Raw genomic sequence first — 27,448 nt, forward strand, 5'->3', positions numbered from 1 at the left:
AAAATATTCTTAGAAATTTTCTATTGTACGTCAAACATTCAGGGAGGGACAAGGGAGAAACCTCGTGAAAGCAGTCAAGCTCTGCCATCTGGTGGAATTACGCGTGAATTCAGCATCGTTCACGTGCGCGCCGTTACATAGGAGCATCTGCGCAGGCTGAAGAAGTACAGGGTTATTACAAATGATTGAAGCGATTTCACAGCTCTACAAGAACTTTATTATTTGAGATATTTTCACAATGCTTTGCACACACATACAAAAACTCAAAAAGTTTTTTAGGCATTCACAAATGTTCGATATGTGCCCCTTTAGTGATTCGGCAGACATCAAGCCGATAATCAAGTTCCTCCCACACTCGGCGCAGCATGTCCCCATCAATGAGTTCGAAAGCATCGTTGATGCGAGCTCGCAGTTCTGGCACGTTTCGTGGTAGAGGAGGTTTAAACACTGAATCTTTCACATAACCCCACAGAAAGAAATAGCATGGGGTTAAGTCGGGAGAGCGTGGAGGCCATGACATGAATTAATGATCATGATCTCCACCACGACCGATCCATCGGTTTTCCAATCTCCTGTTTAAGAAATGCCGAACATCATGATGGAAGTGCGGTGGAGCACCATCCTGTTGAAAGATGAAGTCGGCGCTGTCGGTCTCCAGTTGTGGCGTGAGCCAATTTTCCAGCATGTCCAGATACACGTGTCCTGTAACGTTTTTTTCGGAGAAGAAAAAGGGGCCGTAAACTTTAAACCGTGAGATTGCACAAAACACGTTAACTTTTGGTGAATTGCAAATTTGCTGCACGAATGCGTGATGATTCTCTACCACCCAGATTCGCACATTGTGTCTGTTCACTTCACCATTAAGAAAAAATGTTGCTTCATCACTGAAAACAAATTTCGCACTGAACGCATCCTCTTCCATGAGCTGTTGCAACCGCGCCGAAAATTCAAAGCGTTTGACTTTGTCATCGGGTGTCAGGGCTTGTAGCAATTGTAAACGGTTAGGCTGCTGCTTTAGCCTTTTCTGTAAGATTTTCCAAACCGTCGGCTGTGGTACGTTAAGCTCCCTGCTTGCTTTAATCGTAGACTTCCGCGGGCTACGCGTGAAACTTGCCCGCACGCGTTCAACCGTTTCTTCGCTCACTGCAGGCCGACCCGTTGATTTCCCCTTACAGAGGCATCCAGAAGCTATAAACTGCGCATACCATCGCCGAATGGAGTTAGCAGTTGGTGGATCTTTGATGAACTTCGTCCTGAAGTGTCATTGCACTGTTATGACTGACTGATGTGAGTGCATTTCAAGCACGACATACGCTTTATCGGCTCCTGTCGCCACTTTGTCTCACTGCGCTCTCGAGCGCTCTGGCGGCAGAAACCTGAAGTGCGGCTTCAGCCGGACAAAACTTCATGAGTTTTTCTATGTATCTGTAGTGTGTCGTGACCATATGTCGATGAATGGAGCTACAGTGAATTTATGAAATCGCTTCAATCATTTGTAATAGCCCTGTATATGACCGAAGCAGTATCTTTCATAGAAATTAGCACGAAGTTTCGCGTCTATTGACTTATTTTCACATAGATGCCTAGTCGAGTGTAAAGCATGGGTATTGTAAATTCGTCCTGCGTGCCAAAATGCATAATTATTTATGAATGGTAAAGCGTTTTGGTTTGTTTTGATTTGTTTTGATTATGCAGACAGTAAGTCTACGTTTCCACAGTATAGTTTTTGCGATTTTTTAGAATTATCACAACAACAGATTAGGGAAGAAGGGAGAAGGCAAGCTTAAAGCTTAGCTTGTAATCGAAATTGTTTAGAGACGGTGAACTTGTGACACCGTTAGTTGTTATTTAGTTTTCTGTACATCGAATGCTCCAAGATTAACAGAAAAAATGAAAAAGTATTCGAATAGCATTCCCTTAGGGCGATGCGATTTTGAGTGGAATGCACAAAAATACAGATCGTTTTAATAATGAAAAAAAAGCTTTTACTGTACGGTTCATAGTCTCCATCGTCAGTAGTTTGTGATATACCGTAATAGCTCACCAGTCTTCGTGGACACTATAGAGTGCAATGTTCGACCAGATCGTTTGGCATCCAGTGTAATTATCCATCTGTATCAGTTATTTGATCTACTCACATAAAGGTCAGGATTATTGCAAGGTAACAGATTGATGTAATAAATAATTATTCTGGTATATTTTCCTTCCTTAAAAAACAAAGTGCGTATTCCTTGGGCAGTTGTGTGAAAACAACATAGCACTACTGGAAAAAATTCCAGAATTATTGATTTCTCTTTTTTTGTTTTTTAGGGGGTGGGGGACAGCTTTGATGTTTATACATGGACGCAACTGCTTCTGAAATAATGTTCATTTGTTTATTGGGCTTCGCATAGAGCTGTTTATTAATCGTGTATGATGAGGTTATACAGTAGGTTAATTATGTTATGTAATACCATGGAGGAATAAGCGAGAGCAGATGAAAGTAGTATCACGAATAACGAACGCTGGCGTAAGGAGAAAGTTAAAATTACGAACCACCACCACGAAATAATTTTCAGCAGTGGAGCTGTTTCTCTTTCTTGTGAACAAATGAAATGCAGTGATACGACGTGATATCAGCGAATTCCTTCAGAAATGTCGAACCTGTAATGTCTGGTGATAAAAATGTCCTTATTGCTACGTATATAGCAGACACAACGTCCAGAAGACGATAAACGAATTTCGGAAACCGTGTTTTATTGTCTGGTTTACATGGCAAGGCCTCAAGCGGTTTACTAGACCTGTCAGATGTCCGTTTTCGGACTGTCAGTTAAATATTGGAAACAGACAACTTCATGTTCAATCGTATATTTTTACCAAGTTTATTGACTTTGTCAACCAGGAGATGCGCAATCGGTTGAAATTTCGTTATTTATGTTACGGACTGAAAACCCATCAAGTCAAGATCGTACACGAAATCTTTATTTGAATGGATTACTACAGTCCAATCTACGAACGATGGCGCTTCGCGCAGGCCGAGACAAAGACGGAGTCTGGATTTCTGCCGATTCCAAGCAACAGTTGCGGTACGCGCATGCAAGTGCTTCGAACCTGATGAAAGCGTGTATACAGCAAATTGTGTCTTTCACTCGCTTCATTATGTAGAAGTTGTCGCTCACCTCCACCATCAGCCATGACCACTCGCAACAAATGGAATAAAAATTCATTAAATGAATCGCTACGATTACTTCTTTGGTTGCGCTGCATACAACATTCACAGCAAAGCGCTCAGAAGACTGGTCTAATAATTTGTGATAAGGTCTTATGAGACCAAACTGCAGATGTCAGCGGTCCCTAAGCTTACGCTTTACTTAATCTAACTTAAAGTAACTAACGCTAAGAACAATACACACACCCTTGTCCGAGAGAGGACTCGAACCTCCCACGGGGGAATCCGCGCGGACCGTGATAAAGCGCCCTAGACCGGGTGGCTACCCCGCACGGAGAAGACTGGTGTCAAGCAACACGTGTCGTACAGTAGACGTGCAGAACAAGGCTAAACTCGACCGTCGTCAACCGTGACTCTAACTATAATTTCGGCTATGTAGTCATCTTCGTATCATAAAATATTCCTGATTAGTGCTGGTGCCATTACGACTTCATACGTCGTCAAAATCTTTCTTAAAATGACGACAGCCATATATGGCATAATTAGAAACAGCTTTTCATCGTCCATTGTAAAGGCGCTATGCCGTACAACTTAGTAACTGACACAGTCAGTATTTACATCATTTTGTAACAGAGAACAGATGTGTGTTGGCGTAGCGTAGTACGTACTATTCACATAACCGTCGTTCAATTACACTGCCCACGAATGATGAAAAGTTGTTTTTAATTATGTCGTCATTTTAAGAAAGAGTTTAACGATCTGTGAAGCCGTAATGGCACTAACACTAATCAAGAATGTTTTATGATCTGAAGATGGCTACATTATTAACCGAAACAAGTAATCCTTCCAAATAAAGAAGATTTTATGTGCGGTCTCAATAATGTGTTTTCAATCCCGAACATTAAAAAATAATATTTTTGCTTCTCCTTCGCTGCTTAAAAGTCACTCCGTTCAGATTAGCCGAAAATTTTTAAAAACAAAACATTACCTGAACACATTAGCACCTTTCACGAACGCTTGTGGTAGAGGTAATCCGACAGTTAGAATCGCATTTGAAGAATCGATAATATGATGTGTACGTTGCCAATCAGAAACGGTATTGGGAAATTGATTTACGAGATCTGGTTTTCGAAGCCACATATAAGCATAGTATAAGGTTCAGCATGCCACTCGCGGATCCATTATAAGAGCGGGCCGCGTCGTGCCACAGTGATCGGCGACCTGACATCTGGGATAGCTGACGAGACCCCCGAATTGCAGCAAGCAGCCGACGTGATGACAGAATGCACTGCCGGAGGCCAGAGAGAGGGTAAATAATCCGGCGTGGCATTCCTAATCGCTGATTGGTTCCCCTGCTTTAAATTGCTAATGCACTGGGTAGCGGCCGTGACTCATTAATAAAATCAAATTACTGATACGAAATTATCTGAATGATACTCAAAAACATAAACATGGCAACCACCGGGGCGTCAGAAGGCAACTTGAACAGTGTCAACTCACTTCTCTTAAAATATGTGAAATTGTGTCTGTTTTCAGTTTAGGACGAACGTTATGTTTTAAATTACTGCTAAATTTTTGCTTTTTTAACTAATGAACGAAATATATTTAAAATGTTCTCAAACAAAGTTTTGAACATGTAACACATACAGAGTGAGCCGCTTAACTTTTTCACGTCAAATTACTTTGGAACCGTTAAGGACATGTGTAATCTTCCACCTAGACGAACAGTGACCAGGAACTCATGAAACAAACAGGAATGCTAATTTCCCCCACCAAAATAACAGATTTATATTAAACAGATTATGTAATGTATCTCTTTTTCTAGATCTAACAAGAAATCACGGAGTAAAATTACACTGACTACAGAGATTTTTTCTTTGTCGTTGCGGCCATTAAATGGCCGGGTTGCAAAAGTTTAAACAAGATTCGTACTACAAAAAAATGTTATATCGTTGGAAAACCACCCAGCTGATATTAAGATGAGATAATTAACTATGGTTTACCTTTCACACTGTTGAGAGCCGGCCGGAGTGGCCGTGCGGTTCTAGGTGCTACAGTCTGGAGCCGAGCGACCGCTACGGTCGCTGGTTCGAATCCTGCCCCGGGCATGGATGTGTGTGATGTACTTAGGTTAGTTAGGTTTAATTAGTTCTAAGTTCTAGGCGACTGGTGACCTCAGAAGTTAAGTCGCATAGTGCTCAGAGCCATTTTTTGAACACTGTTGAGATTTCTTGTTTACTTCTATGCATGGTGTGTGCACTCCTCGCCACGCTCCATGTTACCCGCTGTGAAGCGATACCGCAACCGTATCTTGATGTCAGTACGGGTTTGATTCATTTAATTTAAAAACACTACAAATGCGAGAACGCTTTCAGCGTTTGCTGTGACACAGATATTCACCCCGTTAACATGGGGCTCCCAAACCGGATTTCGTAAACTGATTTCCCAATATCGCATCTTTGTGGTCATGTAAAACACTTCAGAATCGACTCTAGAAATCCGCTTCTACTTTCGCTCCCATGTAGACGCAAACGATTCTGAAACGAGCTTGGGCTGTTTTTAAAAATTTTCGGCTTATATTGACGGAGTGGCTTTTTGAACAGTAAAGGATAAATAGAAATATTAGACTGCAGCTGTTTACACCTCGTCTAATTGAAGAGAAACTGCGATTGTGCTGATGAAATCAGGAACTGTAACAGCTGTTTTCCAGGGGCTATATTTAAATGGACTAGCAAATCCGCTTCATCTCTTGACATGGAAACACGATGGAGAAAAACGGTTTCCAAAATTGGGTTTTCGTCGTTCGGAAGATGTGTCGCATGCAAACTTCTTGAGTGAGATGTTCAATGGTCTTTGTGTCGACAGCTGTATTGTTGTTTGGCACGCACGTATACATAACAAGATACTGCAATCTTAGTGAGGTGTACGCTTACGTTATCCAGTGAACAAAGTTCTGTTTGTGTGTTAAGCGCCACCATTATTTGCGATCGTTATACCATGACTTGTAGAACAAAGATCCTTATATGTCTGACAACGAATTTTTGCAGCCTGCCTATTTTTTGCTACACGTAAGAGCAAAGTACCTCTCCATTAGCCGGCCGGTGTGGCCGTGCGGTTCTAGGCGCTTCAGTCTGGAACCGCGCGACCGCTACGGTCGCAGGTTAGAATCCTGCCTCGGGCATGGATGTGTGTGATATCCTTAGGTTAGTTAGGTTTAAGTAGTTCTAAGTTCTAGGCGACTGATGACATCAGCAGTTAAGTTCCATAGTGCTCAGAGCCATTTGAACCATTTGAACCTCTCCGTTAACATGTATGTAATTATGTGAAATAATGCGAAATGTAGATTTCTGTTTTCTTTATTAACAGAACATAAGGGAATCATTTCTTCTCAAAACATGTTGTGGTTTTAAATTCAAAAAATCACGCATTTGGAGTCCTAACCTCCGCTCTGATATCAAGATAAAGTTGTACTGTGGCTTCACAACAGATAACCTCCAGAAAAGACTTCCTAACAATTAAATTCACACTCGATATTAACAAATTTCTCATCTTCAGAAACGCTTGTCTTGCTGTTGCCAGTTTATATGTTGTATCCTCTGCACTTCACCCATCATCAGTTTACTGTTCAGATGTCAAAACTCATCTACTACTTTCAGTGCCTCATTTCCTAAACTAAGTCCCTCAGCTTCTCCAGCTTTAATTCGACTACATTCCAATACCTATGCTTTACTTTGGTTGATGTTCACCTTATAACCTCTTCTGAAGAAATTAGTCATTCTGTTGTTTTCAGTGTTTTGTCATCAGAGAGTTGAGGCAGACCTCAAAATTTTATTTCTTTCTCTTGAACTTTAACCCCCTTTCCATTAATTTTATTTGCTTTACTCTACTGATTGCTCTATGTTTGCCATCGGTCTTGTGACTGATGTGAAGGGGCCCTCCACGACTTTCTCTCCTGTGCCAGCCTCCTCAACTCAGTGTAGCCAATGCAGCAGGCGTCCTCATTTACAGTGACGAAAAAAAAGACGCACCATTAAAAAGGTATTGTGTGATATAAACGAATGTTGGTCGGTGTATGTATCCATCTGAAAGATGTTTATTAAAATTCCGTGCCAGTCGCATAAGAGTGGCGCTAGCAGCGCCAGTACTAGATGCAAATCATGTTTGTATTAAATACACGGTGTAACAATCGAGAGCGTTAGTTCCGTTTGACACTGGACGAGGTGAGTTGGTGTTAGCCAAGAACGCCTTTAAGGCTACAAAGACGCCATTATCAACACCTCACTGAGTTTGAACGAGGTCGTGTAATTGGGCTACGAGAAACTGTATGTTCCTTCTGCGATATTGCAGGAAGACTTAACAGGATTGTAGCCACTGTACATGATTGTTGGCAGCGGTGGTCACGAGAATATTCGGTCGCAGGAAGACCGGACCGCGGAAGGCTCTATGACACTGCCGAGAGGGAAGTCCGCGTGTTCGGCGTATGGCTCTGGCGCATCGTACAGCATTTGCAACAGCAATTTGAGATAGCAGTTATCACGTCAGTGACACGACGAACTGTTGGAAAAAAAGGTTACTTCAAGGACAGCTCCGAGCCAGACGGCCTACAGCGTGCATTCCACTGTCCTCCAAAAACCTCCATTTGTTGCGTCTGTGGTGTCAGTGTAGAGCTCAACTGGAGGACTGGTGTGAGGTTTGTAGCGTTTTCTGATGGAAGCTCGTTCTGGCTCGGTGCTAGTGATAGCCATGTGTTGGTTAGGAGGAGGCCAGATGAGAGCCTGCAACCAAGCTCTTTGTGAACTAGATGTACTGGACCTATTTGTATTATCGCGAAATAGGGGGGATAGTGTCACCGACATGATACGTGAATTGGAGTGGCAATCATTAACACAAAGGCGTTTTTCGTTGCGACGGGATCTTCTAATGAAATTTCAATCACCAGTTTCTCCTCCGATTGCAAAAACATTCTGTTGGCACCCACCTACATAGGGAGAAATGATCATCACGATAAAATAAGAGAAATCATGGCTCGCACAGAAAAATTTAAGTGCTCGTTTTTCCCGCGTGCCGTTCGTGAGTGGAACGGTAGAGAGACAGCTTGAAGGTGGTTCATTGAACCCTCTGCCAGGCACTTTATTGTGATTAACAGAGTAATTACGAAGATGTAAATATAAGCGTAGAATTTCGTCTGGGGTGCGGTTTTCTATGACAGGAGGAGCACTTTCTCAGTTGTCTCACACACCCTGACTGCAAATTTGTGTGTCAGTCTTGTGACTCGACCTGTTGTGCTGCCACGCCAGGTTTTTTTTTCCAATAGGATAATGCTCGACAACTTACTGCTGTAACCCAACATATTCTACAGTGTCGACATGTTGCCTCGGCCTGTTCGATCACCAGATCTGTCTCCAATCGAGTACATATGGGACATCATCGGTCGACAATTCTAGTGTCATCGATAAATACCATTAACCGTTCCTTTACTGACTGACCGAGTGCAACAGGCATGGGAATCCATCCCACAAACTGACATCCGGCACCTGTGCAACACAATTCATGCACGTTTTCATGCCACATCTGTTATTAATATACCAGCATTTCACATTTGCAATGGCTTATCTAACGCTTACATAAACCTGTAATCTTGCACTTAAATACACTACTGGCTATTAAAATTGCTACACCACGAAGATGACATGTTACAGACCCGAAATTTAGCCGACAGGAACAAGATGCTGTGGTATGCAAATGATTAGCTTTTCAGACCATTCACACAAGGTTGGCGCCGGTGGCGACACCTACAACGTGCTGACATGAGGAAAGTTTCCAACCGATACACAAACAGCAGTTGACCGGCGTTGCCTGGTGAAATGTTGTTGTGATGCCTCGTGTAAGAAGGAAAAATGCGAACCATCACGTTTCCGACTTTGATAAAGGTCGGATTGTAGCCCATCGCGATTGCGGTTTATCGTATCGCGACATTGCTGCTCGCGTTGGTCAAGATCTAATGACTGTTAGCAGAATATGGAATCGGTGGGTTCAGGAGGGTAATACGGAACGCCGTGCTGGATCCCAACGGCCTCGTATCACTAGCAGTCGAGATGACAGGCATCTTATCCGCATTGCTGTAACGGATCGTACAGCCACGTCTCGGTCCCTGAGTCAACAGATGGGGACGTTTGCAAGACAACAACCATCTGCACGAACAGTTCGACGACGTTTGCAGCAGCATGGACTATCAGCTCGGAGACCACAGCTGCGGTTACCTTTGAAGCTGCATCACAGACAGGAGCGCCTGCGATGGTGTACTCAACGACGAACCTGGATGCACGAATGGCAAAACGTCATTATTTCGGATGATCCAGGTTCAGGTTACAGCATCATGATGGTCGCATCCGTGTCTGGCGAGCCGAGCGACCGCTACGGTCGCAGGTTCGAAGGGCATGGATGTGTGTGATGTTCTTAGGTTAGTTAGGTTTAATTAGTTCTACGTTCTAGGTGACTGATGACCTCAGTAGTTAAGTCGCATAGTGCTCAGACCCATTTAAATCATTTGATGAACTGTGGTATCGTGTTGAAGCTGCATGGGCAGCTGTACCTGTACACGCCATCCAAGCTCTGTTTGACTCAATGCCCAGGCGTATCAAGGCCGTTATTAGGGCCAGAGGTGGTTGTTCTGGGTACTGATTGCTCAGGATCTATGCACCCAAATTGTGTGAAAATGTAATCACATGTCAGTTCTAGTATAATATATTTGTCCAATGAATACCCGTTTATCATCTGTATTTCTTCTTGGTGTAGCAATTTTAATGGCCATGTGTCGCCGAAATTTTATTATTCTACGTTACTTTTTTTGGCTTCTAATTTTTTCCCGTTTTTCTTATGCTCTGCAATATAATGCACCCACTGAATGACATCTGGGATAGGATTCAATGTGACTTACTCGCGTCTCACCACTGCGCCATTTTCACACCCTTCAGCTCTGTTGTTGTCTGTAACCTTTCGCTCCCTGTATTTTATCCCTGGTAACTCCGAAATTTCAAAGAGTGAGCTGCATTAAACATTATCTTTAGCTTTTTCCCAATTTGCAAATGTTGTAAACGTAGATTTTCCTGTGCTCGGAAGTCAAACTGATCTTCCTCGACGTCGGTTTTTATCGATCTCTCCGTTCTTCTGAAGAAATTCGGGTTAGAATTACGGCCGATAGGCAGTTTTTCTGCAGTCGAACTTGTGGCATGTGACTAAGACAGCTTCTTTACGAAGCAGGCATAGTTGCTGAACGTAAACGCTGGTCCTTACAGAACGTACCAAAGAGAATTCGATAGCACAGACGTTTCCAACAGCGTCGTTAGGAAAGGCTGTCTCCCCCCCTCCCCTCCCCCCCAAACCAAGTTCTTCCATTTCACTTGGCTGAGAACGTTGACACTGGAGGACTGGTGAGATGTTTCAGTAACGCGGAACCCAGTCCTTCGATTGGGACTTAAATTTTCTTTCCCGATATTGTACGTTAATAATTTGCGGATAACGTTAATTCGATTGTAAAAGATTTTACAGATAACGCCGTTGTTTAGCTGGAAGTCCCGTTCCACAATAAAAAATTGTGAGGTGAAGAAAAACCAAAAGCTCTTACCTCTGTACTGAGGCGACCTGTTTACGAGAATCGCCATAAAGTTTAAGTAGAACTTTAAAAATTCAAGCAGCGATCTTGAAAGCTGGTGTTGGGGTAAGGTCATCTCTACATATTTTTGTGGCATCGTACAGAGATCGTGTTGCCGCACCAAAGTCGGGGACGCGAATCGATAACACAGATATTAGTAAGGGCTAGCTGGAACCCGCAACGACCAATGTGAGACACTCCCGAAGACCACGCCTCGCTCTCAGCAACAGCGACAGCGGCGCCCTTACGTAGAGGTCGGTATAGTTCTGAGCATACAAGAGCTTAGCACCAGCTCAGGTACAGCAGTCATCTTCGTACAAAATCAAAGAGTAGTTAAAGTTTCAGATGTACTTATACTGTTGTGACTCTCGATCTCTGTACCTCAAGAGAACAGTCTGTTAATTAGTGCATGGAGTGATGCTTTGCTAGTCCGTGACAGTTGTAAATTATCCAGTACTCCTGTGGCAAATAACTGTGGCAAATTTAGATACATCTTTTATTCATTTATGTAATGAAGTGAGCTAATATTTCCTGTGTTCCAGTTTGATGTGCCACCACACCGAGCTATCGAAGAAACCACAGTCGTGGCTGGACAGAAGTAGTTTCTCCTGGCCACAACACTTTCACAACAATGAGTGGCGTTGATGGACGCCATGGTTGTATAAGTCTGCATTTTGGCTTTTCAACCCGCCTCGAAAATGATCTCATCGTCATTCTGGAAATGCCTACCATGCAATGGTTTTTTCATATGAGAAAAGAGGTCCCTGGGTGCCACGTCAGCAGAATACGTAAGGCAAGATTTGACGATTCATCCAAGTAGCTCTTGTGATTGTGTCCTGTGCAGAATGTGGTGGGCGTTGTCAGGGGAAAAAAACACTCCTACGGACAGCTCCTCATGACGCTCTACCTTAACAGCTTGATGGTTTACTGAGAACTGGCATATTCAAAAAATCGTTACAGAATGCTAAAAAACTGATCCATGGCTGATTTTCACTTTTCCCGCTGGCGCCTCGCGATTCGGTGGTCTCCGAACAGCAACACCTCGATCGCTCTTGCGATTCCCGGTTCCTCACACACAGATTGTCTGTCTTTTAATTCGTTGTCATTCAGACTTGTTTGACCACAGTGTAAACGTATGCGTCAGTTAAACAGTGTGCCATCCGATAGTATGTCAACGCTACAACCGATTAGAAACTGTCGTAATACACTCCTGGAAATTGAAATAAGAACACCGTGAATTCATTGTTCCAGGAAGGGGAAACTTTATTGACACATTCCTGGGGTCAGATACATCACATGATCACACTGACAGAACCACAGGCACATAGACACAGGCAACAGAGCATGCACAATGTCGGCACTAGTACAGTGTATATCCACCTTTCGCAGCAATGCAGGCTGCTATTCTCCCATGGAGACGATCGTAGAGATGCTGGATGTAGTCCTGTGAACGGCTTGCCATGCCATTTCCACCTGGCGCCTCAGTTGGACCAGCGTTCGTGCTGGACGTGCAGACTGCGTGAGACGACGCGTCATCCAGTCCCAAACATGCTCAATGGGGGACAGATCCGGAGATCTTGCTGGCCAGGGTAGTTGACTTACACCTTCTAGAGCACGTTGGGTGGCACAGGATACATGCGGACGTGCATTGTCCTGTTGGAACAGCAAGTTCCCTTGCCGGTCTAGGAATGGTAGAACGATGGGTTCGATGACGGTTTGGATGTACCGTGCACTATTCAGTGTCCCCTCGACGATCACCAGTGGTGTACGGCCAGTGTAGGAGATCGCTCCCCACACCATGATGCCGGGTGTTGGCCCTGTGTGCCTCGGTCGTATGCAGTCCTGATTGTGGCGCTCACCTGCACGGCGCCAAACACGCATACGACCATCATTGGCACCAAGGCAGAAGCGACTCTCATCGCTGAAGACGACACGTCTCCATTCGTCCCTCCATTCACGCCTGTCGCGACACCACTGGAGGCGGGCTGCACGATGTTGGGGCGTGAGCGGAAGACGGCCTAACGGTGTGCGGGACCGTAGCCCAGCTTCATGGAGACGGTTGCGAATGGTCCTCGCCGATACCCCAGGAGCAACAGTGTCCCTAATTTGCTGGGAAGTGGCGGTGCGGTCCCCTACGGCACTGCGTAGGATCCTACGGTCTTGGCGTGCATCCGTGCGTCGCTGCGGTCCGGTCCCAGGTCGACGGGCACGTGCACCTTCCGCCGACCACTGGCGACAACATCGATGTACTGTGGAGACCTCACGCCCCACGTGTTGAGCAATTCGGCGGTACGTCCACCCGGCCTCCCGCATGCCCACTATACGCCCTCGCTCAAAGTCCGTCAACTGCACATACGGTTCACGTCCACGCTGTCTCGGCATGCTACCAGTGTTAAAGACTGCGATGGAGCTCCGTATGCCACAGCAAACTGGCTGACACTGACGGCGGCGGTGCACAAATGCTGCGCAGCTAGCGCCATTCGACGGCCAACACCGCGGGTCCTCGTGTGTCCGCTGTGCCGTGCGTGTGATCATTGCTTGTACAGCCCTCTCGCAGTGTCCGGAGCAAGTATGGTGGGTCTGACACACCGGTGTCAATGTGTTCTTTTTTCCATTTCCAGGAGTGTAGTTTTACCACCCCATAATTTCTAAGTTGTGTTTCGGGTAGAGAGGAACTGTCGTAACATCGTGATGTATGGTTGAAAAGCCGTTCTGTGATACCTGGAAATGTAGTATGTGTCCTAGCGAAGCAAGGTAACAAATATGATAAACTCCCTTTCATAGATGGGATCCACATGCCCAGAAAGCGGTTGTCATTAGACTGGCAAGAGGAATGGTCGAGGACATGTAAAATCATTCCACTACTCCAAGAGTACCGTGGTATAATAAGACGTCGAGGCGCTTTACGATAGTTATAGCGCGGCTGAAATTTAGTCGTCGGACTTTCAACAAACACCTCTGTCGGCTCACCCTAAGCGTCACCTCTCTGTGTGTTTGTGGAGAGGAAGGTGATCCTAACGATATATTCCTACGATGTCCTCGGAACGCGTGTCACATCAACGTCCTTATTAGTAATCCTCGGGCTTTTGGTCACCAGTTGCCAAGCAGCCTCCAAAATTTGTTAGTATTTAAGAATATAGCAACATATAAAATACTGTACGAGCTCGTTAACAGTGCCAAAAATCCAGAAATAGCTTCCTGAGGGGTTAATATAATGCTGGTGATAATAAGAACGCCAGGAGAAGACCAAAGCACAATTAAATGACTATTTTCCCACGTGCTACTCAGCAGGATGTGGAAAGCTCAGCTTATGTGCGAGTACGTATATTATTATATTTAAACGACACTTCTAATCTGGACACTACTAATGCTGTATCCGTACATTATGGATTTGACTTTGCTACTCGTCCGCATTAACTTAACTTTTTCTACATTTAGAAAAAAAAATGGTTCAAATGGCTCTGAGCACTATGGGACTCAACGGCTGAGGTCATTAGTCCCCTAGGACTTAGAACTAGTTAAACCTAACTAACCTAAGGACATCACAAACATCCATGCCTGAGGCAGGATTCGAACCTGCGACCGTAGCGGTCTTGCGGTTCCAGACTGCAGCGCCTTTAACCGCACGTCTACATTTAGAGGCAACTGACATTAATCACACCAACTAGAAATTTTGTGTAAGTCCCCTTCTATCATCCTACAGTCACCCATCTTTGACACCTTCCCGTACACCATGGCATCATCAGCAAACAACCACCCACCCCGTCCGCCACATCATGTATGAACATAGAAAATAATAGCGGTACTTTACACTTCCCAGGGGCGCTCCTGCCCGTTTTTAAACGTATGTGACTTCGTACTGTGGTACGATTTAAACTAATGTGTTCATTGCATTGTGAAAACAAACTGTAGACTTATATTTAACTGTATGGGCACGTTACGAAATAAATACACGCATAAAAACAAGTTTTGCATCACCCTGATACCCAGAATTCCTGAAGACAGACGTTGACTGTGGATATTGTATCACAGACACAGTCCCTTTGACTGTTCAGAGATGTCAATAAACCCGCCCAATGATGTAAACAACCATGCATGAGCAGACCTATTAGACGGAGGGGGTCCGACAGCCGATCTGTTCCAGTCATTCCACCAGGAAAGATGTACACGGCTCGCGTTGTCTGTAGTTCATCCATGCCTAGATGGTCAATACCGCGGTGCATTGTTACTTTGTGACAGGAAGGGCTCTCAACGAGGGAAGTGTCGAGGCGTCTCGGAGTGGACCGAAGCGACGTTGTTCGGACATGGAGGAGATACAGAGTGTCAGGAACTGTCGATGACGTGCCTCGCTCAGGCCGTCCAAGGGCTACTGCTGCAGTGGATGTCCGCTACCTACGGATTATGGCTTGGAAGAACCCAGACATCAACGCCTCCATGTTGAATAATGTTTTTCGTGCAGTTACGGGACGTTGTGTTACAACTCAAACTGTCCGCAATAGGCTGCATGATGCGCAACTTCGCCGCCCGAGGTGGTCGAGCGGTTCTAGGCGCTACAGTCTGGAACCGCGCGACCGCTATGGTCGCAGGTTCGAATCCTGCCTCGGGCATGGATGTGTGTGATGTTCTTAGGTTAGTTAGGTTTAAGTAGTTCTAAGTTCTAGGGGACTGGTGACCTCAGAAGTTAAGTCCCATAGTGTTCAGAGCCGTTTGATGCGCAACTTCACTCCCGACGTCCATGGCAAGGTCCATCTTTGCAACCACGACACCATGCAGCGCAACAGATGGGACCAAAAACATGCCGAATGGACTGCCCATGATTGGCATCACTTTCTCTTCAACGATGAGTGTCGCATATGCCTTCAACCAAACAATCTTCGAAGACGTATTTGGAGGCAATCCGGTCAGGCCGAACACCTTAGACACAGTGTCCCGCGAATGCAACAAGTTGGAGGTTCCCTGCTGTTTTGGTGTTGCATTATGTGGGGCCAACGTATGTCGCTGGTGGTCATGAAAGACGCCGTAACGGCTGTACGATACGTGGATGTCATCCTCCGACATATAGTGCAAACATATGGGCAGCATATTTTCGAGGCATTCGTCTTCATGGACGACAGTTCGCTCCCCCATCGTGCTCATCTTGTGAATGACTTACTTCAGAATAACGGCATCGCTCGGCTAGAGTGACCAGCATGTTCTCCAGACGTGAACCCTATCGAACTTGCCTGGGATGGATTGAAAAGGGCCGTTTGTGGACGACATGACCCACCAACCACTCCGAGGAGTCTATGTCGAATCGCCGTTGAGGAGTGGGACAATCTGGACCAACAGTGCCTTGATGAACTTGTGAATAGTATTCTACGACGAATACAGGAATGCATCAATGGAAGAGGACGTGCTACTGGGTATTAGATGTACCGGTGTGTACAGCAATCTGCTCCACCACCGCTAAAGGTCTCGCTGCATGGTGGTACAACATGCAATGTATAGTTTTTATGAGCAATAAAAGTGAGGAAATGATGTTTATGTTGATCTCTATTCCAATTTTCTGTACAGGTTCCGGAACTCTCGGCACAGAGGTGACGCAAAACTTTTTTTGTGTGTGTGTATGCCCTGGTTCCCGGGTTCGATTCCCGGCGGGGTCAGGAATTTTCTCTACCTCGTGATGACGGGGTGTTGTGTGATGTCCTTAGGTTAGTTAGGTTTAAGTAGTTCTAAGTTCTAGGGGACTGATGACCATAGATGTTAACTCCCATAGTGCTCAGAGCCATTTTTTTGTGTGTGTATGTAGAAATAAAAAATAAACACTGTGTCATATGATGGTGCTTTGTTGCCGTACTCTTGCATCGTCTCAGCACGACTTGTTGCAGTGTTATTCTTCATAAAATGCAGATAACGAATTGCCACACGATACTCCACACTATGGGAAGGCTGCACCATTTTGTTTTCGTCCGTCTAGTGCCGTGCTGCGATACTGTGGCGCCGGTATTCCAGAGAATATCATAGCTGCAGACATATACAAAATGTTAGTGACGTAATTTATTTTTGCTTGTGACGATTACAACTGTACTAACAGCCACTGTGTATGGTTGTTGCAGGCACGAGCGACCCGTACGTCAAGTTCAAGGTGGGCGGGCGGCTGCTGTACAAGTCGCGCACCATCTACCGCGACCTCAACCCCGTGTGGGACGAGTCCTTCTGCCTGCCCATCGAGGACCCCTTCACGCCCGTCCACATCAAGGTGTGTGTCGCCGCCGCCCCTGCCTTCGCTCCTGTCTCGTATGTCGCGCCCCACGCAACCCAGCGCGCTGAATTGTGCATGAGCCTCTGGGGCAGGGCGCAAAAGCTTCTGGCGATCAGGGTGGCGCTGCCTCTCAACGACGCCCTCTAGGGGTCTCGGTATGTCAGTGGGGTCACTTGTTGTAGTCAGACTGTTTCAAAACATCGAAACGTGGCTGTCAGAGTCATGTGCATCGTCAGAATTTTGTCCAGGGGGCGGCAATATTCTAAAACTGGTATTGTTGTTGTAGCTATAAACAAGACATGTGTTTAAAAATAACGGGAGACTTTTTAAAAATAATTTATTTATTCGTGTAATGAATATTGTCCACTACAAAATAGTTCCCATTAGATGTACACGCTTATCTTAGCGCTTGTTCCGCTCCAGGAAACACGCTTGGAACTATCTTTGGGATAGCGCTTTACTCTCCTAGTCATGCGTTTTTAATCTAATTTACGGTTGTGAAATCATGGCATTTTAAGAATTTCCTTATTTATCTGAACATAAGAAAATCACTTGGGGCACTGTTTTTGGCATAAAAGTGACGAACGGACAACGAAATGTGAGCATTATCGTGGTGCAAAAGTTATTAACTGTTTCACCACAGACCCTCCAGCATCGTTGGCGACTCCTCTGATTGTGATTCGCCGACTGTTAACACTCGGCTCTTTCCCTTGCTCCCTGATTTCATCCGTTGATGATCTGCCAGGGCGTGTCCAGGAGGCTCGTGACTTTCAACGTCCTCACGGCTTTCTTCGAAATCCTTATCTCACTCGTAAACCCTCATTTTACTCAAAGCTGACTCACAGAAGGAATTATTTAACGTTTTTAAAATTTCGCTGCTCCCCATTCCGTACTTATAGAAAAATGTAATGCAAATTTTCTCTGACATTGATATTACACATTCACCGATACTAAGGTAGGCGGCCCTGTTTTCGTCACCGTAGTAAAAAAAATGGTTCAAATGGCTCTGAGCACTATGGGACTTAACATTTTCGGTCATCAGTCCCCTAGAACTTAGAACTACTTAAACCTAACTAACCTAAGGACATCACACACATCCATGCCCGAGGCAGGATTCGAACCTGCAACCGTAGCAGTCCCGAGGTTCCGGACTGCAGCTCCTAGAACCGCACGGCCACCGCGGCCGGCTCACCGTAGTAGGTTAGGACCTGTATGAGCACTGAAAGATTACGGAAAAGACTAAAAATTGGTATATATACTTCCGAATTTATTATCCACTTGTAGCTTAGCTACAATTTAATTCTTATAATATACTATAGTCAGTGTTTCAGAAACATTAACATGGAAGAAGCAGAAATACAAAAAAAGTCATTTTTTCCGTTTTCCGTCGTTCCTTAGTTGCTTCAGAATTCATGGAGGAAGGTTCCATCTATGCAACTTAATGAAAGGCAGTTTGTATTTCGTCATACGTGTTTCGCTTCTTTTATTTGTGAAACATCTTCAGTGGCCTCTTATACGTGTTCCTTTTTATACGTATATTGAGTGTATTAGGTAGTAGTTACACTACGTTACTGTGATACATTTTGTCATGTTTATCAGATAGAAACATATTTTGTAGCACAATTTTCGTGATGTTAAACCATCGTTTGGTGTTACTTACGATTTCCAGTATAGCTAATTCATGTGTGTGGTCTTGGAGACGTGTTTATTCGGTTCCCATACTCCAGCTGACCGATTTGCTGTGTTTTTTCACCCACATTTATTGTAACACATCACTTATGTTTTTCATTGTATTATCAACTACCCATGTTTACGGTGTGTAGTGTTGCCAATTGTATTGCCGACTGTCGCTGTGTATTTACCTTTTTGTATTCTGTTTGTGTTGTGTGTGTGGTTCTATTTTTTTTAGTGTGGGTGTGTTATTCTGTACGTAAGTTCTTATTTATACCTGTGTATGTGTGTGTGTGTGTGTGTGTGTGTGTGTGTGTGTGTGTTTGTGCGAGAGAGAGAGAGAGAGAGAGAGAGAGAGAGAGAGAGGGAGAGAGAGGGAGGTAGACACTCATTAATTATTAATTCTGGTTATGTTTCACAAAAAAAAACACTCTCACAAGGAATGACACATTCACACTTACACACACACACACACAAATGAGAACTCACATAAAGAATAATTTATCCGCACTTTAAAAAATATAACCACACAGACAGCACAAACAGAACATGAAAGAAAAAACACATAGTGACTGTTGTCAATACAGCTGGCTACACTACTCACTGCAAACATAGACATGTTGACAACACAATGGAAAGTGCAAGTGATGTAATAAATGTGAGTGAAAGAAAAGCCGGAAATCGCCCAGCTTGCGGCTGGTGACCGAATGAACACACCTCCAGGATCACTCAAATGGACTAGCAACATTGGAAATCCTAAGTAACACCAAACAATAATTTAACCTCACGAAACTTGTGTTACAAAAGTTGCCTCTAAGCTGAAAACAAGAGAAAAAATAGGAAACTTAAGTTAGTAACATATCTGTAACTACTATTTTATATAAGTATAATATGCATTTCAGCCCACTCAAGATAAATAAAAGAAATGAAAAATGTACGGAAAATACAAACTGCACTTCATTTAGTTGCAAAGAGGAACATAACTTCATGAACAAAAAAAGTGCTCATAATTTAATCGCACATAAAAATTGTGAAACATGCAATTAATTTGGCCGGCCGAAGTGGCCGTGCGGTTAAAGGCGCTGCAGTCTAGAACCGCAAGACCGCTACGGTCGCAGGTTCGAATCCTGCCTCGGGCATGGATGTTTGTGATGTCCTTAGGTTAGTTAGGTTTAACTAGTTCTAAGTTCTAGGGGACTAATGACCTCAGCAGTTGAGTCCCATAGTGCTCAGAGCCATTTGAACCATTTTTTTGCAATTAATCTGAATGTATTTTTCCATTCTAACACAGCCAAACACTTTCACTAGTAGGGGAACCAGAGCAGGTTGACCCACTTTTTCCCCTTAGTTTTTTCCAGCTTTTATACCGAATGTTTTCAATTTGGAAACATTTCTACATTGTTTCAGCATCTTTACGAGTAAATAATTATGGCATCTCACTAATTATTCACAAAAAATATTTAGTGCAGTAATATCACTTGAGCCATCCTACACTACCCACAGAGTAAGTTGGTCCAGCGGTTGGGGCAAGTTGGCACATGTGATTTTATCATTTAATTAGTTTAACATTGCCTGTATAATCGAAAATACATCAACTTTAATACTCACAATTTAGTTTAATATAAATTAGTGACAGGAACTGAATCAGGGCCCCCAACACTATTAAAATACGTATAATTTGTTTGACAACAGTCTTGATATCAAATATCGCTAACGCTGTACAGATACTATCCAGGGTAGTGTACCAATACAACGACAAAAAAATCAGGCCGATCGGACTAAGGCAACGTGCGAAATCACAAAATTTCCATTAATTTTGGAACATTTCTCGAGTTTGCCGCCTGATAATATTGTTCAAGCCACACAATATTTCAACGATGAAACTGCTATATATCTTCAGATAGGTATATGCTTATTCTGAAGCTATATGGTTCTACTTGCAGTGTAAGCTCTGCAGGGCAATGTGACTGTCCGACTCCTGACTATGCTTTAAGTAATTAGAACAAAAGAGGAAATATAGTGTTAATGCTTACATAGGATGAAACTGTGCGTCAGTCCCTTAACAGTCGTGTGAGAGGCGTCTTCGGGCTTTTATAACGCGAGTTTTGGCCTTCTTGACCAAGTGAATCTATAAAATTATGGAACATAAAGTTTGTTTTAATATAAAATTTATTGGCCTTTATCTGAATGATTCGGTAGGTCTAATGTTGCCCTAAGTGTTGTCTAATAGAATTGTTGGGAATATGGAGGGAACCACTTGTTATAACCCGAAATGCCTCGTTTGGAAGCGTTTACAATCGTTTCAGATAACTGTAGCCAGCCAGTGACGACACTTTCGAACCATACAAGATGGTGGGAAGTTTGGTGGCGTGCCAGATTGCCAGTTTTGCTTCGTCTGATAATCTGTCACGTCTACCGCTACAACGATAGTGTTACTTTGAAGTGTTGTGACGGACGTAGAACGTTGCTCTCTCGTGTGTTTACTACGACAACGCTTACATATTAAAATGAAATGCGTACATTTGTATGAGCCCACGAAGGATCACGGTGTAAGAGTATAGGAGTGTGCACCTGAAAATAGCGAACACAATCAGCTGATCGTGCTATAAATTATAGATATTGCTTGACATCCCAGTTGGAAAATGGAGTCGTATTTCAATAAATTTGTGTCTGTAGTATCGGAAATGAAAAAAAGGCTACATCTTTTGCCTTTCATCGTTCGTCTTACGGGGTCAGCGTTGTTATACGAGTTTTAGCAATGTTTATGTCAGTGGCGGCAGGATGGTCTTCTTGACGCCCCCCCCCCCTTCCCCGATACTGAATCTCCACCCCTGCAGTGGTGTCTGTGCACTCCATCTGCCTGCGGTGAGAGTAACTTCATGTTCAAGCGTGAGAGCGTTTCCCTAAATGTTTACGTAGCTTGTATCCGAGGCGGGACGTGGATACTAGCCCGGTATTTACCAAGTTGGATGTGGGAAACCATCTTATAACCACATCCAGGTTGGCCGACTTACACCCCTCTTCATCAGTCCGCGAGGTGGATTCGATCTGCGAAAGGCTCCCCTCCCCGTATCGCGGAATGGGCGCGTTTATGCACTCGGCTATCCAGACGGGTATACTCAAAATTAAAAACAGGGTTAACAACAGTTTTTCCAGAAAGCACTTACCGACTCACAGTAATTTCTAAATTCTTGGGCTGCGTAAATCGTTACCGGTGTTACTTTTCATACTTAATATGTGTCGTTTTTGCAATTCCAGTCCATCAAGCCGCCAGTGTAAAGAATACTAATTCAAACCCTGTACTCTACTGTACTGTCGTGTTTAAAAATAAAAAAAAAACCTTCAGTAATGTATGGTTGTTGATGTGTGTGTGTTGTTTTGTGCACCCATTGACAATGTATTGGCTAATAGTGTGAAAAGGCCTAACTGAAGCAAAGGTTGTTAAATATATTCTCTGGGTACTGACACTCGTATATATTTTGTATTCTAGTGACGGGAGTAGTGTTTTGTTTCGTCCTATAACAGAACCACAAACCTGTTAGCCAACTTATTAGCAGTGTTTGGCCGACAGAAGAGTATAATAACGATAGAGGGACAGTTATATTGACAGACAGTGCCAGGTGATTTGCCGTGTTGGCGGTGACTGACACGCAGAAACATGGCGACTAACGAGAGCATAGCTTGCACGTCAGAACAGAGGCTATCTGCTCTCTGCTCTCTGCTCTCTGCTCTCTCTCTCTCTCTCTCTCTCTCTCTCTCTCTCTCTCTCTCTCTCTCTCTCTCTCTCCCTTCTCCCTACTCTGTTTTCGTTTCAGAAAAAAAGCGACAGGACCTACGTGTCGTATATCATGAACTACAAGGCCTGCCATTGACAGTTATTCGATTTGTTTATCTTTCCGCTACCAGAATTTCCACAGCGCTAGATGTATTGTGCCAGAAAATGTGTCCCTGCCCTCTTCGCTGACAGGAAAAGTGTCACTAAGCATTGCCTGAGTACGTACTATATCACTTGTTTCAGTTAAAGTAACTTTTATTACGCGGCAGTAGCGTCGAGAATACATCGGAAGCGAAAATACCTTCGTCGTCCTTGTATCCCACATAAAAAGAATTTGGATGTATTTCAAGTTTGAGATTCGTCTGCAGTTGAATTACTGTACTTAACAACATAATACGTAATTCAGGTGTTATATTGTTAACCGCTGAAGTAAACTAGAAAAAATTATAAATACAAACAACATTGAGACAATGAAATCAAAACATCAAAATAGTAAATAACTGTCCAGTTTTTGACAGTTGAGAAGTTTTCAACGACTAAACAAGTATATTTTTTAGGATATATGCAGATAAATTATGGAGTTAACGTCGGCAAAATTATAAACAAAATTACAAAGAAAGAAAAAAAGACATTTTTCGTATCAAAGGATATATGGGGAAACCATTATTGTAACGCAAATGTTAAGCCACTATGGGGAATAGCAGATTTTTACGTTTTATTTCTCACATAAATATAAAGAACTGCAAGCAGAACAAAGGCCAGCTTCTGGTTCGTTAGAAGCACTTCAGCACTTAAAGTCCGTTAACAAGCTACGCAACAGCCACCAAAACCTGCTCCGTAGGCGCCATGTTCACGTACCGTGCGTGCGATGCATACACAGTCGGCTCTCCTATGAGTAGGTGTCCGGTTTATTGTAGTCTAAACAGCAAATTGTACATAAGAACTCCCGAAAAGCTGGTAGGCGCACAGCGATAACTGAAACAGTGCGAAAGATTTTATTGGGATTTCTGCGATTTCAGTTCACTTGTAGTTATACAATAGAAGTTTAATGCGCTTCGTTTGAATACGTCAGACGTAACAAATAGGTTCAGGAATCACTGAAGGATGAAAAATTAGACACGAAGTGAACCAGCGCCATCCGCCTTGAAGAATTTCAAACTACATATACAGGATGTTTTAGGAGGAACGACAAACATTTTGGGAAGTGGCAATATAGGCTCATTCCAATAAAGCATTCCACTTAAAATATGTCCAGTGTTTATTGTTTAGGGAAATACAGCTGACAGAACATAACTCAGAGACGCTACGGTCGCATATTTGAATCCTGCCTCGGGCATGGATGTGTGTGATGTGCTTAGGTTAGTTGGGTTTAAGTAGTTCTAAGTTCTATGGGACTGATGACCTCAGAAGTTAAGTCCCATAGTGCTCAGAACCATTTGATAACTCAGAGATACATCGCAGAAAGTATCAAGCAATGGTAAATTAGTAAGTTAAAACATCATTTTCCTAGCTTAGAGTAGCGGCTTCGGTGCACATTCGTATTCTGTTTACAACATCACGTGTAGCTCTTTTGATGATGTCTTGGCGTTTTGTTACGAGAGGCCGGCCGCGGTGGCCGAGCGGTTCTAGGCGCTTCAGACCGGAACCGCGCGACTACTACGGTCGCAGGTTCGAATCCTGCCTCGGGCATGGATGTGTGTGATGTCCTTAGGTTAGTTAGGTTTAAGTAGTTCTAAGTTCTAGGGGACTGATGACCTCAGCTGTTAAGTCCCATAGTGCTCAGAGCCATTTGAACCAATTTTGTTACGAGAGGAGTGCTATTCACAATACGAAAAATTGACTCGTAGATACTGTCTCTTTGTAGATATCGCCTTTCAACCAACATTATAGATTGAAATCTAAAGGCATAAGTTCCGGGGACCTTGTTGGCCAAGAAATGCGAGCGTTTCTGGCGATTCGTCTTCCGGGGAATATTCGATTTTGATGATCGTCGCCAGAATACTAAAATGGTCAAAAACGTACTCATCCTTGTCGGTAAATGACTCTCTTACAATAATGCTTGAAGATCGTTTTCAAGTAAGCGTAGATAACGGAGACCTTTAAGACGATAACACAACAGGCTCAGCCGATTGTCTGTGATACCACCACACATTTATAGATAACGGTTCTTGAAAATCTGTTGGCACAAAGGGTAAAGGTACCCTTATGTAGGCGAGGTAATCGGCGACCTAGAATTGGTATGAGGCGATGTGAACTGGCTTGTACGGCTGAGGACCAGCGGTGCGGCCTCAGCGTCAATGGAGCGTCGACTCCCTTACCAGCCTGAGGTGTAGATAACTGTAGCAAAGGACCGGCTGCGGGTAAATCCTAAAGCTGGGAATTTTGACGACGGTCACATCGCTTAGCAGAATGTGGAGTGACCAGCAATGGCGGGCTTTGCAACAAACTGAAAGATGGCTTCTTACATATCGCTGAGAATCTGTAATAATTTACAGTCGAGTATTAAAGAAAATCTGAATAAATTTGGGATCTCAGAAAAATGAGACGCATCCAGTAATACAACAATATTTTAATATTTTTTAAAACTACAGAAAATCATTTTCACAGCCAACCTCTGAATTAACAACTTGTAAATGCTTAATGCGATTTCAAAGAACGGTATCTCAGATGACAGCATAGCATGATAACTATGGTCTCTGAAAGCTGTGTACCCGAATCTATTTTATTTCTTGATTTATTTTTTATATCTTTTTTACTACCGAAACGTTTGTCAGAACATCGTATTCTCCACATTTACACAGGAATTGGACACAGCAGCAGTACCTCATACTTCGTGTTTATAGATAATGAACACTTCACTGTTTTTCCAGTAACTTTATTGATATGTTGATTTCAAGTGCTATTAAAAACTGTGCTTATTTAAAAGTGGTAAATCATATGTGTTAGCAGACACCACAATTGTAAAGAGAACCAAAAGACGCTTCTGTCAAGAAGCTCATTATTACCCCGATGTCCGTCTGCCTTGTGTTGCTTCGACGCCAACACATGAAACCATACAATATTCAGCTACTGCAAGTTCTTCGTGAAGGTGACAAACAACAACGAGTGGAGTTCTGTAATTTCGTTCTTGGCAAGATGGAGGATGACAGTTTTCTTCCACATTTAGTGTTTAGTAACGAGGCAACATTCCATTTAAATGGAAAGGTGAACCATCATAATGTGAGAATATCGGGTACGGAACAATCAGATGAACTTATACAACATGAAAGGGACTCTCCAAAATTTAATGTTTTTTTTGCAGTTTCACGGGAAAAGGCGTATGGTTCATTTTTCTTTCCCGAGCACACTGTTATAGGAAGCACATATCTTGATGTTGTTGTTGTGGTCTTCAGTCCTGAGACTGGTTTGATGCAGCTCTCCATGCTACTCTAACCTGCGCAAGCTTCTTCATCTCCCAGCACCTACTGCAACCTACATCCTTCTGACTTTGCTTAGTGTATTCATCTCTTGGTCTCCCTCAACGATTTTTACCCTCCCCGCTGCCCTCCAATACCAAATTGGTGATCCCTTGATGCCTCAGAACATGTCCTACCAACCGGTCCCTTCTTCTAGTCAAGTTGTGCCACAAACTTCTCTTCTCCCCAATCCTATTCAGTACTTCCTCATTATTTATGTGATCTACCCATCTAATCTTCAGCATTCTTCTGTAGCACCACATTTCGAAAGCTTCTATTCCCTTCTTGTCCAAACTATTTATCGTCCATGTTTCACTTCTATACATGGCTACACTCCATACAAATACTTTCAGAAACGACTTCCTGACACTTAAATCTATACTCGATGTTAACAAATTTCTCTTCTTCAGAAATGCTTTCCTTGCCATTGCCAGTCTACATTTTATATCCTCTCTACTTCGACCATCATCGGTTATTTTACTCCCTAAATAGCAAAACTCCTTTACTACTTTAAGTGGCTCATTTCCTAATCCAATTCCCTCAGCATCACCCGACTTAATTCGACTACATTCCATTATCCTCGTTTTGCTTTTGTTGATGTTCATCTTATACCCTCCTTTCAAGACACTGTCCATTCCGTTCAGCTGCTCTTCCAAGTCCTTTGCTGTCTCTGACAGAATTAAAATGTCATCGGCGAACCTCAAAGTTTTTATTTCTTCTCCATGGATTTTAATACCTACTCCGAATTTTTCTTTTGATTCCTTCACTTCTTGCTCAATATAGAGATTGAATAACATCGGGGATAGGCTACAACCCTGTCTCACTCCCTTCCCAACCACTGCTTCCCTTTCATGCCCCTCGACTCTTATAACTGCCATCTGGTTTCTGTACAAATTGTAAATAGCTTTTCGCTCCCTGTATTTTACCCCTGTCACCTTCAGAATTTGAAAGAGAGTATTCCAGTCAACATTGTCAAAAGCTTTCTCTAAGTCTACAAATGCTAGAAACGTAGGTTTGCCTTTCCTTAATCTAGCTTCTAAGATACGTCGTAGGGTCAGTATTGCCCCACGTGTTCCGATATTTCTACGGAATCCAAACTGATCTTCCCCGAGGTCCGCTTCTACTAGTTTTTCCATTAGTCTGTAAAGAATTCGCGTTAGTATTTTGCAACCGTGACTTACTAAACAGATAGTTCGGTAATATTCACATCTGTCAACACCTGCTTTCTTTGGGATTGGAATTATTATATTCTTCCTGAAGTCTGAGGGTATTTCGCCTGTCTCATACCTCTTGCTCATATATATCTTGATATGCTTGAGAATTTTTCCCACAATTGGAGACTGATTCTAACGACTTCATTTACCAACAGCATGGGACACTGCCACACTGGCATCTGAAAGTGCAGAAATTTTTAAATCCAAGGTCACCGGACCTGACTGTATGTCATTATTTCTTGCGGGGGTTATAAAAGACTCTATGTCTCTCTGTTATCAACAACAATGAATGA

At 43.4% G+C, this 27,448-nt stretch overlaps 1 protein-coding gene across 1 annotated transcript in view; it reads left to right on the forward strand.

Annotated features, from left to right (window-relative positions):
* LOC126262421 (multiple C2 and transmembrane domain-containing protein) overlaps nt 1-27,448 on the forward strand; it is a 1,124,939-nt gene that overhangs the window by 398,721 nt on the left and 698,770 nt on the right. The window contains exon 3 of the mRNA XM_049959054.1: nt 16,895-17,037. The gene's annotated coding sequence lies outside the window, so the exon portion shown is untranslated. The remainder of the gene's footprint in view (nt 1-16,894; nt 17,038-27,448) is intronic.

The sequence above is a fragment of the Schistocerca nitens genome, chromosome 6, assembly GCF_023898315.1.
Source record: "Schistocerca nitens isolate TAMUIC-IGC-003100 chromosome 6, iqSchNite1.1, whole genome shotgun sequence".
Taxonomy (NCBI): Eukaryota; Metazoa; Arthropoda; class Insecta; order Orthoptera; family Acrididae; genus Schistocerca; species Schistocerca nitens.